This window comes from Mytilus trossulus, chromosome 14, assembly GCF_036588685.1.
Source record: "Mytilus trossulus isolate FHL-02 chromosome 14, PNRI_Mtr1.1.1.hap1, whole genome shotgun sequence".
Classification (NCBI taxonomy): Eukaryota; Metazoa; Mollusca; class Bivalvia; order Mytilida; family Mytilidae; genus Mytilus; species Mytilus trossulus.
Window position 1 is genome coordinate 46,059,677 of NC_086386.1, and position 16,123 is coordinate 46,075,799.

A 16,123-nucleotide genomic window follows, 5' to 3' on the forward strand; every position below is an offset into this window, starting at 1 on the left:
CTTCTTTAGAAAGGAAAGAATTTTTTGTGACAAATATTTGGTGTAAATGATGTACATTTGCAGCCGACTGTTCCCTTTGGCAAGTATCTTGTGGGCTGTCGTCGTTAACTACATTTTTGACATCTGAAACAAATGAGAATAATGTTAATGAAATACACTCGACTATATATGCCGCCAAAAATTTGTGTTTTGATCCTATTTGCGTTCCTTTATGTTAATATGGAAGTAACTGGTAAAATGGTTATATTTTTATATTGGTACACGTCCTTTCTTTATTAGTACTAGATACTAAATATCACAAAATTATTTTCCATTTGTCACTTAAAGAATCACTATTTGACAGAAAATCCTATTTGAATGAGTTCAGGAAGTATGTTAGCAACTATTGTGATTTTTACCGATTTTTTTTAAATATAATATCTTTACTATCGGTGACATTGATGACGGATATGGTCATTACATTTAACAATAATTCTTCTACGGAATCATACATCTGTCACTTTATATCATTGTGGTCTTAATTGACACAAAACTTTTTTTCACATTTGAAATAAATGAAAGTAAGGTTCGAATTCCCTCAAACACGTCAGCTGTGCATGTTTTTATTATTATTATGAATTCCTATTTGATTCTAGAGCTCTTAACATGTTTCGGTTCGAATGCGTTATTTGTTGGAGGCGTGCTTGGTGAAGATAAACCCAGAAATCATTCTGGATGCAGATAATTTATAAAGTGTTATTTTCATTGAAAAACATCAGTAGTTAATCATAATCTACCTTTTATTGGCTTGTAAGAACATGCGTTTGTGTAATCAGTTAAACATTCAAAACCAGGTAAGAGTGGTTCAAGGTAAAGACTTGTTTGTAACCAGTATTGTTTAAAGGTGTTCCACAGCCTATACAGACAGCATGTGGTCTTCCCGGTTCCACTTCTTCCAATCAGTATAATTGGTGCAGACTGTGGCAGACTTATCATTTGGTATTCTAATTCTGTTACCTGAAACGGGTAATCGGTATTGAATGAAATAGAATTCAGAATGTTGGCTGCTAGGGTTGACGAAACGGCATAAAACTTTTCTGTGTTATATTCGTTTGGCTTTGAATTGGCAAGTGGATATAACACTGTTATATCACTAGGTAGCAAATCGTCATTATCTCCGTATGGAACATATAGTTTAGGATATTTATATTCAGTATTCTTTTCGAGAATCCCATGTTTTCCGTATGGTTTAAGCTTTTTCTGAATAAGGCAAGTTTTTCCTTTGGTATGGGCATTTTCAATTCTGTCGATTATTTTCTCCACAGATCGATGAACCTTTTTATGATCAAGAACAATATCCCAGATCCGTATAATTTGAGCGTATATTGAAAATGATCGGTTTTCAGGCAAAGATGAAAGACGTTGTGAAAATGAAATTGCCTCTTCCCAAATCAGCCTGCTGCCTTTTGAAATCTTAGCTTCATATAATTTTACTTTTTCTGAATTTGTTTTTAGCCTTTTCTTTACATCCTTTGTATATTCCCCTGACGCCAACTGTAATATTCTTTCTGCTATAGTGCACCTTAAATCTGTAGAAATATCGCTGCGTTGCATTGCTTTTCGCAAATCGAAAGTGCATTCTAATTCCCATGGCTTGTCGTCTATTGACTTCAATAAGATCTGAAATAATTGAATATTATGTATAGATGTATACATATATTTACTAAAGGCATGATAAAATATATCAATGCAAAAAATAATGCTAAAAATAGTACTGGATTCGAATAATATTTTTTCATTTGGTCATTTCGATACGTCCACAAACTACAACAGTTAATGTGAATATTTTATTGTTTGAATTCTTTTACACCAGTTATGTCAAAAATGGATATATATATATTTTTGTACACGACCAGTATCAATTTAAAGTCCAGAACTTCAATAGCTCATAAAAAGTCATTTACTAAAATTTTAACAGATTTAAGATTTCTTTTCTTTCGATTTGAGACTCAAATTATACAATGCTTATACAACATAAAAGTTCCCCTAAAGGGAGCTTTATAACCTTTCAATATTTTTAGCTTAGTTTTGTTCCCTTAACAAATGCTCTTCCGACTAACAGTATCAATTTTAAATTCTAGATCTTGATAATTTCACCTCAGTTCATCTTTTAGACGTCATAAACATTTTTAAAAAATTACATTTGCAATGCTAACTCAAATTCGTCAACTTAAATGTGTCAGTAAAAGTACACAAAAAATGTAATAATTAGATAGGAAAGCAAAAATACATATTTTACTTACTTCGAGTTCAAGATTTTTCTTCGAGTCCCTAACGTGTGAAGTCATTTGTTCATTTTGCTGTTTAGATAAATAAAAATATTCATCAAGATCATTGCTTTCCAGCTAAATTTCTTATACAATTTAACGACAGAAATGATTGTTCATAGTTGGTGCCTACCATTTTTATTATTGTTTTACTATGTTCGAATGATGTGTTTATGTTTATGTTTAAACACATATGTTTATGAGGTAGATTATTTTTTTTTGGCGATAATGACTTGAGGTCGATTCTTATCAATCTATCTTATAGTATACGTATGTTTGCTTTGAATTTCAAATTAAAAACTTGTTTGGCTATGACTATTGTTAAAGTTATTAAAATCTTTTCAGTTAGATTTATATTCTAACGAAAACCCCAAGGAAACAAGATGCTCCTTGTCATATGTACATCATCATTTAATACATGTTCACTTGTTTCCCTATTTCTACCTAGCGTGGTAGTCTACTTAAATATTTTGTAATGTTACATACCACTTCAATATCTTCCCCTTGCTGCACAATTTCAACCTGTTGATATATAATGTTATATATAATGCCATTAAATGCCAAACGTACATGTTAATGAAAGTTGAACTTTAAATATTGTTCACTTATATGTATAAAGATCATACTGCAAATGTAATGCACTTGACGACCGCATAAACAATATATGTCAAAAGAAAATGGAACGGAAGGTCACTTAGTTGCACCTTTAATTCGAATATAAAAGAAGATTAAAAATCTACAAAATAACACTTTCATATTAGTCTGTCATAAAAAAAAATTACAGGAATAACCAAAATTATTGAACTTCATTTTTTAACTTTGTTTTCCATCTATATGAATCCTAATGTAGGACAAAATGCAACAACAGTCTCACTTTTTGTCGTGTCATTTATACGAGCAAATTTTGCGCTCAAACGATATTTTGCTTCAAAATTGCTAATTCAAAAACTCTGTGTAAAAATCAGAAATGAAGAAAAAAGGAGTGCAACATTGCATTGCGGTTATATCAATTGGAACTTAGTCGTGCTCATTTGTAACAAGATATTACATATAACTGGCAACCACAATATGATACCGCCTGTAAACCTTACGTAAAGATGATTAAAACAAATATTTTTGGAATCCTTGACGCAATAGTTCTCTTTGTGTATATAAGCATACACTGATAAACACACACATACACTTACATAAGTGAGTGAGAGAACACGTTCATTTTTAAAAAAAACGCAAACACAAGACGGATTTTCGGAATTTTGTAAGACGAAAAACACAAAAAAAACTCATCAATTGTCGACGACCATATGACAACCTTGTCGTTTATATTTCTTTTATGGCGTTATAGTAAGTCTCTACATATGCTAATCACATCTTTCAATAAATTTGGCATCAGGTTAAATGGTATGACTTATTATACATTTTAACACTTTAAAAAAGAAGCAAATGCATCTTTTAATACCTCTTCCTTCAAAATATGACCATAACAGTACAATATCATGACTAACTTAAGAAATAAAAGATTTATCTAAATCGTCATTGAAATTCAGTTAGTAGGTGAGAAGAAATTGCATACACAGAATACTTAACGTTTAGCTATTATATGGTCATTTTTATAAAATTCCTGTTACAAAACTTTGATTTTTTCGAAACACTAAGGACCTTCTTATCCCAGGAATAGATTACCTTAGCCGTATTTGGCACAACATTTTGGAGTTTTGGGTCCTCAACTCTTCAACTTTGTACTTGTTTGGCTTCATAACTATTTTGATTGGAGCGTCACTAATGAGTATTATGTAGACGAAACGCGCGTCTGGCATATTAAATTATAATCCTGGTACCTTTGATAACTATTAGCAACGGGAACCACTATAAGACGTTATATTATACATCCAAGAAATGGAATCAGTATTTGCAATATTTAGAATATAAATACCGCTTCTCTTACAAGTAGCTGACAGCTTTCAGTTCTACTTTCTGTTTTAAAACCTTTTAAGATTATATGAATTTGTCGTAACGATACACATTTAAACAGTATTTCAATTAGAATGACTAAAATAGCTCTTATCAAACCCTCAGATTGAAAGAAATAACAATCTGGTTTATAATCATTTCTTGAGTTTGGTCTTTATCATTTCTCTGTAAAAAATACATAAGTATTCTCCTATATGTCTTTGTACTTTCTCAATTTTTTATAAAAAAATATTTTCAACAATTTAAGTCCGTAAGCTTACATGTGGTTTTTCTTTTTCTAGTGTATCTTGGCTAAATGGAGTGTTTACGGATTGATCTTCCAAATCATCTATAAACTTTGTGATTTTGTCTTTCAGAGTTGCCTTTACAATTGAATTTTCAATACTTCCACTACTTGTTTCTTCTTTTTTTATTTCAGATAACTGCAGTGCTGAATTTTGTTCGACTTTGGTTGTTAGATGTTCTCTGGCATCAACTGGGATATCTTTTTCTGAGGAAGATTCCGCAAATTTCGATTTGTCTTTATTCTCTTTTTCAACATACGTTGCATGCTGGATGATTTTCCATCGGGGATCAGTGTTTTTTAAATAATCTGGAGGATATTTGTTTTCAAAATTTAGTACTTTGCATTCAACATGCATTTTGGCAAGTAATTCCGTCGCCTTTAATGATGTTTTATTAAACTTGTGTCGAGCTACCAGGTGAAAAAGAGTGTTTCCTTTTCCATCAAGTTGGTGAGGGTTTAACTTTGCATAAACATCAGGTTCCCTTTCAAATAATTCTAAGCACTGATTGAATATCGTAAGGGTACCTGAAAAATAACACTTGTGATTTTAAATGTTTTATAACACTTAAATGGATGTTTTGATAATTTACATGAAAAACGACAAATATACTGCACAAGAAAAAACGCAATCACAACCAAACAATTGTAACTGTCAAGTATGGCTACATCTAAGAATCATGCAGAGGGTGATACAGTGATAGTTGTCAAATTGACTTTTAGGGCTTTATATGTTCTATTTTAATAGGAAACTTAAAAAATATGATTGAGTTACATTCGATTTTATTATGATTATAATACATGTAGTACTAAGAAACATTACTTTTTGAAGCAAGCCGACTGACCAGACAACTAGACCAAACGTTTTCAACTGTGGTTTATCTGCTTTCGTTCAATATGAATTGGAAGTATTGTTGAAAAATATATGTGACAATCTATTAGTTTGGTTAATTTTGTTTGCTAAATTCACCGATTGGATTACAGATGACATTTTCCACTTAATACAAATTGATTTAATCTAAAGGGTTGACGGGTCAACTGAATTTCAGTTTAACTAATACTGAAGACCGGTGTCCGTTTAGAAGTGTGAGATGTAAAATAACGCAACAAAGCCCGGATTTAAAAGGGGCTTTTTATCCGTTGTCTTTTGTAGGGCAGCGAGTTATGCTCATTTATGATTGCCAAATGTTATTAATTGCAACCAATTAAGAAAAGATTGAGATTCGTATACTAAGCTAATGATACAATCGGGAAATAAAAGTCTACTAGCAGTAATGTCGATCAAATAGTACTAATAACACTAGTAGCTCCAGATGCAAGTAATGTTATTCAGTGATGGTCGAGGCCAGCCCTATTTAAAATCAAAAACTAATAAAAACTTTAAAACGATGATAAAATCATAAGAGAACCAATAGGGCAGCCAAACCATGACAAGAAATAAGAGCTTTGCATGAGGAGGACATATTCCTTAATTGGAAATTATTTCGAAATCTTTATTTCAGCAAATAAAAAAAAATATGCGTAATTTTGTTCCATTATCAAAGTACGGGCTACTGTGCCAATACTTTTCCTAAACTTTGTTGAAATAAAACGAAATACGAGCCGTACATCTTAGGCAATGAAATACAAAAAAAATAATAACTGGAATATATATTTTCTGCTCACTCTGATCATTTCTAGACTATTAGACTATTTACCGGATTTGTTATCACATAAGCAACACGATGGGTGCCACATGTGGAGCAGGATCTGCTTACCCTTCAGGAGCACATGAGATCACCTCTAGTTTTTGGTGGGGTTCGTGTTGTTTATTCTTTAGTTTTCTATGTTGTGTTATGTGTACTATTGTTTGTCTGTTTGTCTTTTTCATTTTAAGCCATGGCGTTGTCAGTTTATTTTCGATTTATGAGTTTGACTGTCCCTTTGGTATATTTCGTCCTTCTTTTACATTTTAATGTTTTTATATTAATTATTTTATATGTTTAAGTATCATTAAGTCAGATTTGTTTTCCAAATCATTAATTGTACTAAGGCTTTTACATATTCACAAGATTCTCCTAATACATACAATTTTTAAAAAAATCACCTGATACTGACCAGACTCGAATACAAATGTCGACATTGATCTTGGAATTGACAACTCTTTAGAACTTGTGTTTGTGAAATAATCAAAACAGTTGACTTAAAACCCCCAATATGTTTTGAGAGACTACAAAAAGTTTTTATAGAGCCCTAAACTTTATCTAAAACATTCATTTTATGATATAATTCTTGTAATGTTCACTTCAAAGTATCGACATTTTCTCTGATCTCAACATATGTCATTATATTGAAAACATGATGGTATTTTAATTATCTTTCTGAATTGATATATCTCCTGATGTTGCCCTTGGTCTGTTAAAGTGTTTCATTCGTTTTCACTATAGACCAATTGATTAAATCATCAAAACGTATAAGTATATACTTTCATGCCACGTCGTTACTCTCCGCATTTGAAATCTATACTAATCATCATGAACCTAAACAAAGCAATCTCTGATACAAATCCCCGCAACAGTAAGCCTACCTGTCGACTTCCTCAATATGAAAGCCCAAGTTGTTCTGCAATCTATATTTTATCATACTGGTGAATCAATGTCGTCGTTTGTGCGTACAGAATTTCCTAACTTTATTCTTTGACCCCTGATATTTGCCAACAAAATCACATTTAGAGACACATTAAACATCTTAAAAATACATAATTGATCAATACAGGATACATTTCCTTTCTACACAATTCTCTTACCTTTATCTATTTTCATATCAATTTCTAAAGCTGCATGGATAGGAGTATCACCGATTGACAGGCTTACATGACGAGGATCAGCATTTTGTTCACAAATAAACTTCTCCAGCAAAAGATACTGTTTTCGTCGAATAGCATGTTTAATACACGATTTACCATCTATAAAATTCAAGCAAAAAAAAGAAAAAAATAGAGGACTAGCATTTATACCAAAGCCATAAATCAATAGTGTAATGATTTTTTTTTCTTTAATGGAAAGTACTTTCTGATAAAACAAAAGAAAAATTCCATTGAAAGATTGACTTTTCAACCCGTCAGGGAGGCGATTTATTGTTGGTGCATTTTCTGAAATGGAACTTTTAACAATGCAAGTATTGGAGAGCTGACAATACCAAAAACGGACCAACATAAAAGTCTACCAGTACAAGGAATTAAAACTATACATTAGAGTGATGTGTTCCGAAATTCAAATGACATACAAAATGATATCAACACATTTTAAGAAAGCATATCCGAGTCACATGATTGATTGATTTTTGGTGTTTTAACGTCTTTTTTTAGCACCGCATTTATGCTATTTCGTGGTTGCCAGTTTTTATTGGATGAGGAAGCCGGAGTGTCCGGAGAAAACTAACGACCCTCGATAGGAAAACTGACAATCCTAGTCAATTAAGATTGGAATCGAGTGCACCCACACGATCGGGATTTGAACAACTTAAAACCTCAGTGTTGACTGGCTAGTGATTACAGTAATAACTACTTAGACCAGTCGGCCACCGAGACCCCCGGTGTCACATGAAAAAAAGGTATTTGTGAAACATAAAAGTATGTCTTAAACAAATCTTCACCTAGACAGTCATGAAATTAGACATTCTGACGAGTGATTTTTCTCCGCACATTATCTCGTTATTCGTTCAATAAAAGATTATAATAAATAAATACCATTATATAAGATGCAACCATGATTAATCAACATTGAGACAATCTCAAAAATATTTTCTTGCGGAATATTGGTCTTCGTCAGATGTGTTATAACTGAATCAACAGAAATGTGTTTGGCAAAATCTGCGAAACAGTACTCATTAAATTCCTTCCAATGTTCATTCACAATCATGTTCAGTTTTAACCACTTTTTCTGTTTTATCAGATCTTCAATAATTCGTCTGTACAGTTCGTTAGGTAAGCCACACAGAGCTCTTACAATTTCTGCATAAAGATAATAGTCTTTTGTATGGCATAAATATAACGTTAATTGCTAGCAATTATTATTGAACCTTGACATTCCATAAATGTTCAACAGAACACAAATTGTTTTAATATAAAGATCTTACTTCAGACTTACATTCGTTCTAAAAAAAACTGTTGGCATATTGCATCGTAACATTGTATACAAATATAAAAGTCATAAATGAAAATTTGATTGTTGTATTATATTTTGCGGTTGTACCCAAACTTTTTATAGTTATAATATCTTAATTAGCAATGTCTTATTTTAGTAGAATAGTTTAATGACTTATTGGATGGCCATTTATAAATCTAATAAAAAATACCACTTTAAATATAAAATTCGGGCGTCCAAAGCGATAAAATTAGAAAAAGTAAAAAAACAAAACTACTAAATCCAAAGAAAAATCAAATCAGAAAGTCCTTAATTAAATGGCAAAATCGAAAGGTCAAAAACACCGTTCACGACTTGATACATATATTTCCTTTTGACGAAAATAGTGGATAAAACCTGGTTTTAAGGAAAATTCCTATCTGGAAAAATCAAACATTATAATAGAAAACCATGACATGTAAAGATACGTAAACACATTAAGATGAATATGACAAAAAGAGCATATAATGTTTATCTCATTTATACGCTGTCAATAAAATAATACGTACAAAAGAAGGGAATCTTTTAACTTGACATTTGTGTAGCATTTGAGTGTATTTTTAATTTTCTTTATTTTTTTTTTATTATTTTTTTATTTTTTATTTCTTCTTTTGTTGTATTTTCATTTTCTTTCATTATGATTTTTTTTCATTTTTCCTATTTCATGTAATTACTTAATATTCATTCTTGTTCTATATCGTTGTAATATTGCTTGTTGTGTTCATCAAATAGTTACTTGAAAATAAAAAAAGAACATGTGGTATAATTGTCAATGAGACAACTCTCCACAAGAGACCAAAATGACTATTGCAGTTGATATTTCAAGGAAACGGATTTGTATAAGCTATGTACAGCATGTTTCCAAAGCCTATTTTTAAAGCGTATTTTTGTGTGAAGATATATTTCTAATGATGACTACAAGTAGCATTGTCATAACAGCGTTGACAAGACCATTCTTGGTGTGCTCAGGTTATCAATTGAGTCGGTCAGATTATATGAGCATTCGTCTGTATTGCCCACTTGTCATATCGTACCTGATACAGACATTTAAACTATGGGGTTACCAAAGGTTCTAAACGCAGTAATCAAATAATAAGAATATATATAACTAGCAGAGGACTTAATCTTGTGTATTGATTTAAATGTTGAATACTTGAACTTTTTTTTTCTTCTCGTGCACTTGCATGTACTTTCTCTTTTATTATATTCAAATCCCCATTGGAAGGAATCTGACAAACAGAGTGCGCGTAAAATCTCTGTTATCATTAGCCAATGACGAACAAGTTAAAAGTAAATGATTCAGTATTATTACCAACATAAATATAGTGGTTGTCTACGCTGTTATGAAAATGATTCTAAATATGTTTTAACTCTTAGAGGATATCTTAAAACATATTGCGTTTCGAAGGGAAAAATTAAGTTTTATTTCATTTTATAAAAAGCTATGTCATACTAACCAGGGCTACATCTGTCTGTTAGTGTAATTGTATTAGATATCAATATCATACACTGTTCGACAATTTCTGTGTGTTTTTCTGAATTGTGATTTTCAATTTTGCACAATTTGACCAACTCTGTAAAGGTATTCGCAGTATCCGTTATGATTTTCGTTTTACATTTTGCAAACAAAGCTCTGCATTGTCTGCACGTGTTTAAAGTTACTCTCTCCTCTACCGTTGAAGTTGGAACGGATGCACTTTCGTCGAAATTTTTAGTTTTCAATTTTTCAGGTACAATAACTGTTTTTTCACTCTTTGGCAGAAGAACAGCATCTAAATCGAAAAAAGATATTTTATAATACTATCGAAAAACATTCAAAACTCTTTTTTCATTTTTCAAAAACTAATTCGTATAACATACTTTCGTATTATTTGCAGAACATGCATTTGTATAACTATCACTTACGGCTTAATGAACATTTCGCTAAATTATATGTTTCAATACTTCAGAATGAATAGTTCCGACTCCAGTGATCTTTATTATTTATTGTTTATTACTCACTTCCATTGAATGTGCTCATCAAACTTCTCTTTTAACACACCAATGGCAAGAACGACAGGAAACCAATGCCATTTCCCCTTGTCATCCCTATCTTTAAGTACATGCTGAGTTAGATTAGTTTTCTATGTTATGTCATGTGTACAATTGTTCATCTGTTTGTCTTTTTCATTCTTAGCCATGGCGTTGTCAGTTTATTTTCGATTTATGAGTTTGACTGTCACTCTGGTATCTTTCGTCCCTCTTTTAGAAATTCTATAATTTCAGATTTAAATTTTAAATAATAATCTGAATGCTTTTAGAATAGTTATCTTATATACACCACTATACTATCTACATGGCCTTTATGCTTTTTACCGTTTCGTTTTAAATACCTTGAATGCTTTTTTTATAGCTTTTATTTTAACCCGACTTACAAGCTGTATCAGTGTTCTTCACATATTCAATTGGAATCTTCCCAGATCTGTCTTTTAGATTAACGTCACATTCATGATTGATCAGCAATCTAAGGAGAGTATCACCGAGAGTGGTGGCCAAAATATCCTTGCTTTTCACGATTAGATGCAATCCTGTGTCTCCTTTTATGTCAACATTGTTTCTCTGTGAGCTTGAACTAGTTGACAATAGGTATTTTAAGAACTCCACTTTCCCTGATTAAATAGAAAGCAAAGCGTCGAATCATAAATACGGCAAATGATTTACATTGCATTAGTCTAAATCAATTTGTTTTAATTTAGTCTAACAGTTTAAATTGATCAACTTTTCACTCAAAGTTGCCCATTAATGATACATATATTTCGGTGATTACTTAAGTTGATTCACGTGACCATTTAACAGTGATTTGCAAATTGGGATTTCCATTCTTTTATTTCATTTGCATTTTCTTTTATTAATATGTTCATGATTTATCCTATTTAACCAAATGAAACAACGAATACATCTGACCTGTCTCAAGTGATATCTGGATTCCATAATGAATACGACTCTGTTGCATTTCACTTTCAAAATTGTCCAGTAAAGCTCCATTTTTCAATAGTTCTATCGACAATCTCAATCCCCACTCTTTCTTTTGCCTTGTCGATGTATTTTTTAGTAAATCACAAACATTAATTTTACGACAACAACATTTTGAGAAAAGACCGGCAAATTCTGAGTCAGTTCCTTTCGTATTTCCAATGATTGCATAGCAAACACCATTCCAATTTTGTGTAGTAGATAAGTGTTGTACTATGGCTTGTTTCAATCTATCAGATTCAGGTTTTTGCACCAAATGATCTATATCAATTGATTCCTCCAAATCTATGATTACAAAACAAATCCATTATTACACAACTGCAGGATACACTTAAACAAAAAAGTTACTAGAAATGCAAATTGGGTGATTGATTGCTGACATTTGTTAGAATAAGTATATCATGAAAAATAGAATTTATAAAAGTCACGTGGGTGTTTATAATTTTGACCCCTATTTCTGTTTCTGAAAACATCTTAGAAAGTTAAAAAAATCATAAATCATTAAGATACAAAAATCTGATGCTGAAATCATTCAATATATTTATCTCCGTTAATATGATATTCCTAGATTCCTCGGCGTTACGTATCTTATCATGATTTTAGTATGTTACAAATATCCACGACTGTCATAATCTATTATAAGACGAATTCTCATAAAACTTGCCAATATGCAATTATTTTTTGGTTTATATAATTTGATGTTGAAACCATTCATTGTGTATGATGTATACAAATCATATCTTTGCTTATTACCTTCCGTTTCACATACGATATTAATTATTTCTGCATAAAAATAGGATTGGTAAGATGTTCTTTTATCTGTTTGTAGAGAGATTTCTATGCTTTTTATAAAACAATGTAATGCATTAACAAAGTTCTTTAGCATCTTTTGGGCCATTCCTTCTCTATGATATCCCTGTCAAATAAAAATAAAAAAGCATCAAGTATTTTCCCAACATATTCCAATAAAGGCAACAGTAGTATACCACTGTTCAAACTCACAAATCCATGGACAAAAAACAAATTCGGCCCAACAAACTAAAACCGAGGGAAACGCATAAAACATAAGAGGAAAACAACGACACAACACTAAAATGTAACACACACAGAAACGGACCAAGTATAAGACAAAATCCAACGAGAATAACAAATATAACATCAAAACCAAATACATGAATTTGCGATTGACAAGTGCCGTGACACGTCTTATCGCCAGGTGAATTTACACTTAAAAATAAGAGAAAACAAACGACGCAACGTTAAAATCTAACACACACAGAAACGAACAATAATATAACAATGGCCATATTCCTGATTTGGTACAGGACATTTTAACTATTAGTTAAACTCAGTGCAATGTATGCAACCAATTAGAACATTGACAAAGACTTTGTTTTTATTCATAGAATATCATACGGTTATTTGATACTATATATAATAAATTGTCATGGTATTCTTCTATGACAAGTCGTCATGTTTTCACACTAATAAAAAAAATGTTTTTTGACAAATTTGTGATATTAATGGTCGTTTTTCATTCATTTAAAACAGTTGAGAGTTATGAAAATATCTCTCACCACTTATGATGTTCTTATATAAATCATTATTAATTAATTTCCACTTATGTCTTACCATTGCCCATTTTGGAGACAGTTTTATACATTCAGTCGCCTCTTCAATGCTTTTTGTGTACTTTCCAAGTTTATGATATGCTTTTGACCTCCAGCAATGCAGGTTTGCGATTTCACTATTGCTAAGTTTACTTTGAGTCGCAACTTTTAAAGCATTTGAGTAAATATCAAGAGCCTCCTTATGTTTTCCCCTTTTCTCTGCTTCAGATGCCTGTTGTTTCAGGCTTTCTACAATTTGAATATAATGAATGCTTTAAACATCGATCAACATCCATTCATCATGGCTAAACATTAAATTTGGCAATAACATCATACCACGATAGATGTGCAATCTAATTATTTTTTTTCATATTTACATACATACATGAAACATTATTTTGATAAAATGAACTGCGATATAATAGAGAACGGTTGCAAATTTATACAAAATGCTACAGTGAAAAAGAAAATAACAAACTTATTTCAAATTAAACGATTTTTTCAATACAGAGACTAATATTACTATTGTTAATCATTCGACAAAAATGAGGTTTAGTGCTCATAAATAACCTATTGAGCAGGTTCGTTAATGAAAGATTGACAATGAGAAAAGCATGCAAAAAGTTTGTTCTTTCGAATCTAGTGAAAACCAAAATTTTTATGAACATGAAGAGATATGACCTAAGTTCTTACTAAGAAACAACAACCTCTAGTTAAATCAATATAATCATATTCATTATCATTGTTGTATTTTTACTTTAGTTCATTATATTTATCATAACCTTGATGGGCCGGTAATTGCTTTATTAAAGTGTTTTGATTTTAAATTATTAAGATATTTTCTAATTTATTTTCTATTCTATAGATTAGGAAAATATTTTACCAATTGAAGCTTGTCCATATGAGCTATCCATTTCACTATAAAATTTGAACTGCACCTAAACAAAAAATTCTGCTAATCTGAAACCGAAAAAGGTCATTGTTAAACACATTATGTTATGTGAATCTGGTTAGTCATATTTGTCACAGTTTTGCTGGTAATATCGACATGCTTTAAATGTGTTATCTTTTTTTACATCGTACCTTAGGGGAACTTAACAAGTATTAAGAGAATCCAACATCATGCATGTGCTTACCTGTCGCTAAAACAGTATGTATGTTTTAAATTGCAAGATTTGTTCATGCTTCAGACTATTAATACTCATCAGTGATCAAATCCAAAAGTCAATTGGCCAAATAAAGTATTGGAATGAAGTGCTTTGGGGACCCAAAATTACGAATGGTTTTGCAAAATTATTTACTCCTAAGATAGAAAATCCTTAACATTTTGAACAATCCAAAGCTTTGTAAAGACTTCATTCATAAATGTGACAAAACCAATAATAAAGCTTGTTAATACAAAATTGTAAGATAATGAATCTCGCTAGGGTTAGCCCCTCAAATAATGCTAGCAGCACCTGCTTTGTTAAGCAAACATAGTGTAACTGTAATAATAGGGAATAATAATATATATGAAATAATTAGGAAATTTATAGATATGACATTTACAGTTCCTTGTGATATAAACCACAAAAAATGTTTTTATAGAGTTGAGTCATCGACACAGCGTTTCCGTTTCGATCAACTAATTTGTATTGCTGTTATAGTTTTTCGTTAAAAGTGTCCAACTTTTGATTAAGTACGTATGATTTGAATATGCACACAACTGTCAAATGTAAGGACTTTCGACGAGGCAGACTACTAATAAAAAATTGAAAACAACGCGTGTTAAATTGTTTTGCGTCCAAAGCGCTTAACTGGATTTACCTTCATCAGGAACTACTGAAAATGGGAAGTTTATAATGGGGTAATTTAGGGTAAATTGTCAAGTCTTTGTATTAATTTAAAGAAAAAAGGGTCCAGAAATTGACTGTATAACCTCTACAGTCTGACGTAAAGACCACTTGGATATCAAACATCTTAAGGAGGCTCGCGGGTATAAGATTTTCAGAAGAAGAAAAAAACTTTTATATTTCATTTCAAATTTTATTAATTACATTTAGTAGTTGTTACTTTATCTTAGGGTACAAAAATCATTCCAAAAAATCTTTTCGTGTTGGCAAAAGGTGACTTTTAAAATGTATATATCATTGGAAAAGCTCCAAATTACCTCCCTTTGGTGCAAAAATGCCATTTTTTGGCATTAAAATTGTAATATCTTTTTTAACTCATCGGTGACCTATATTTTTTATGGTTGTTTTCGAAAAAGCTGTACATAAACTAAATAATTGTAAAATTTAAGCGATTTCTGTAATTAGGTTCTTTTTTTATTTCGATATTACCGATTTTTCTCCTATTAATTCAACAGAAAAAAAGAACATTAAAAAAAAGTATGTCCCGTTCGAAGGGAGATTGTGAGCGTAAATAAACGGTGACCCCATTTTTTTATTTCATTTTTCAATTAAGTATAAGATAAAGTTCATATATACAAAAATAAGGCGAAATCCTATATTAAATTAAAAAAAAATGATTTAGACCCGCGAGCCCCCTTAAGGATATTACAGTTGCAGTGTAGAGTGTGTTTTGTTCTGGTTTTGAATGTCATATTAATACTTTGTATTTTAGATCAGCGTCAAAAGCAGTAATAGATTTATCACATTATTAATTTATACTAGTACCCAGTATTTAAAATTTTAACTTCATTTTAAACAGCAAGCTGTCTGCGGGTATTGATAAAATTATTATATTATACTTTATTTTTTGACTGTACGTATATATCTTTTTTTATCAATAAATCGTTTA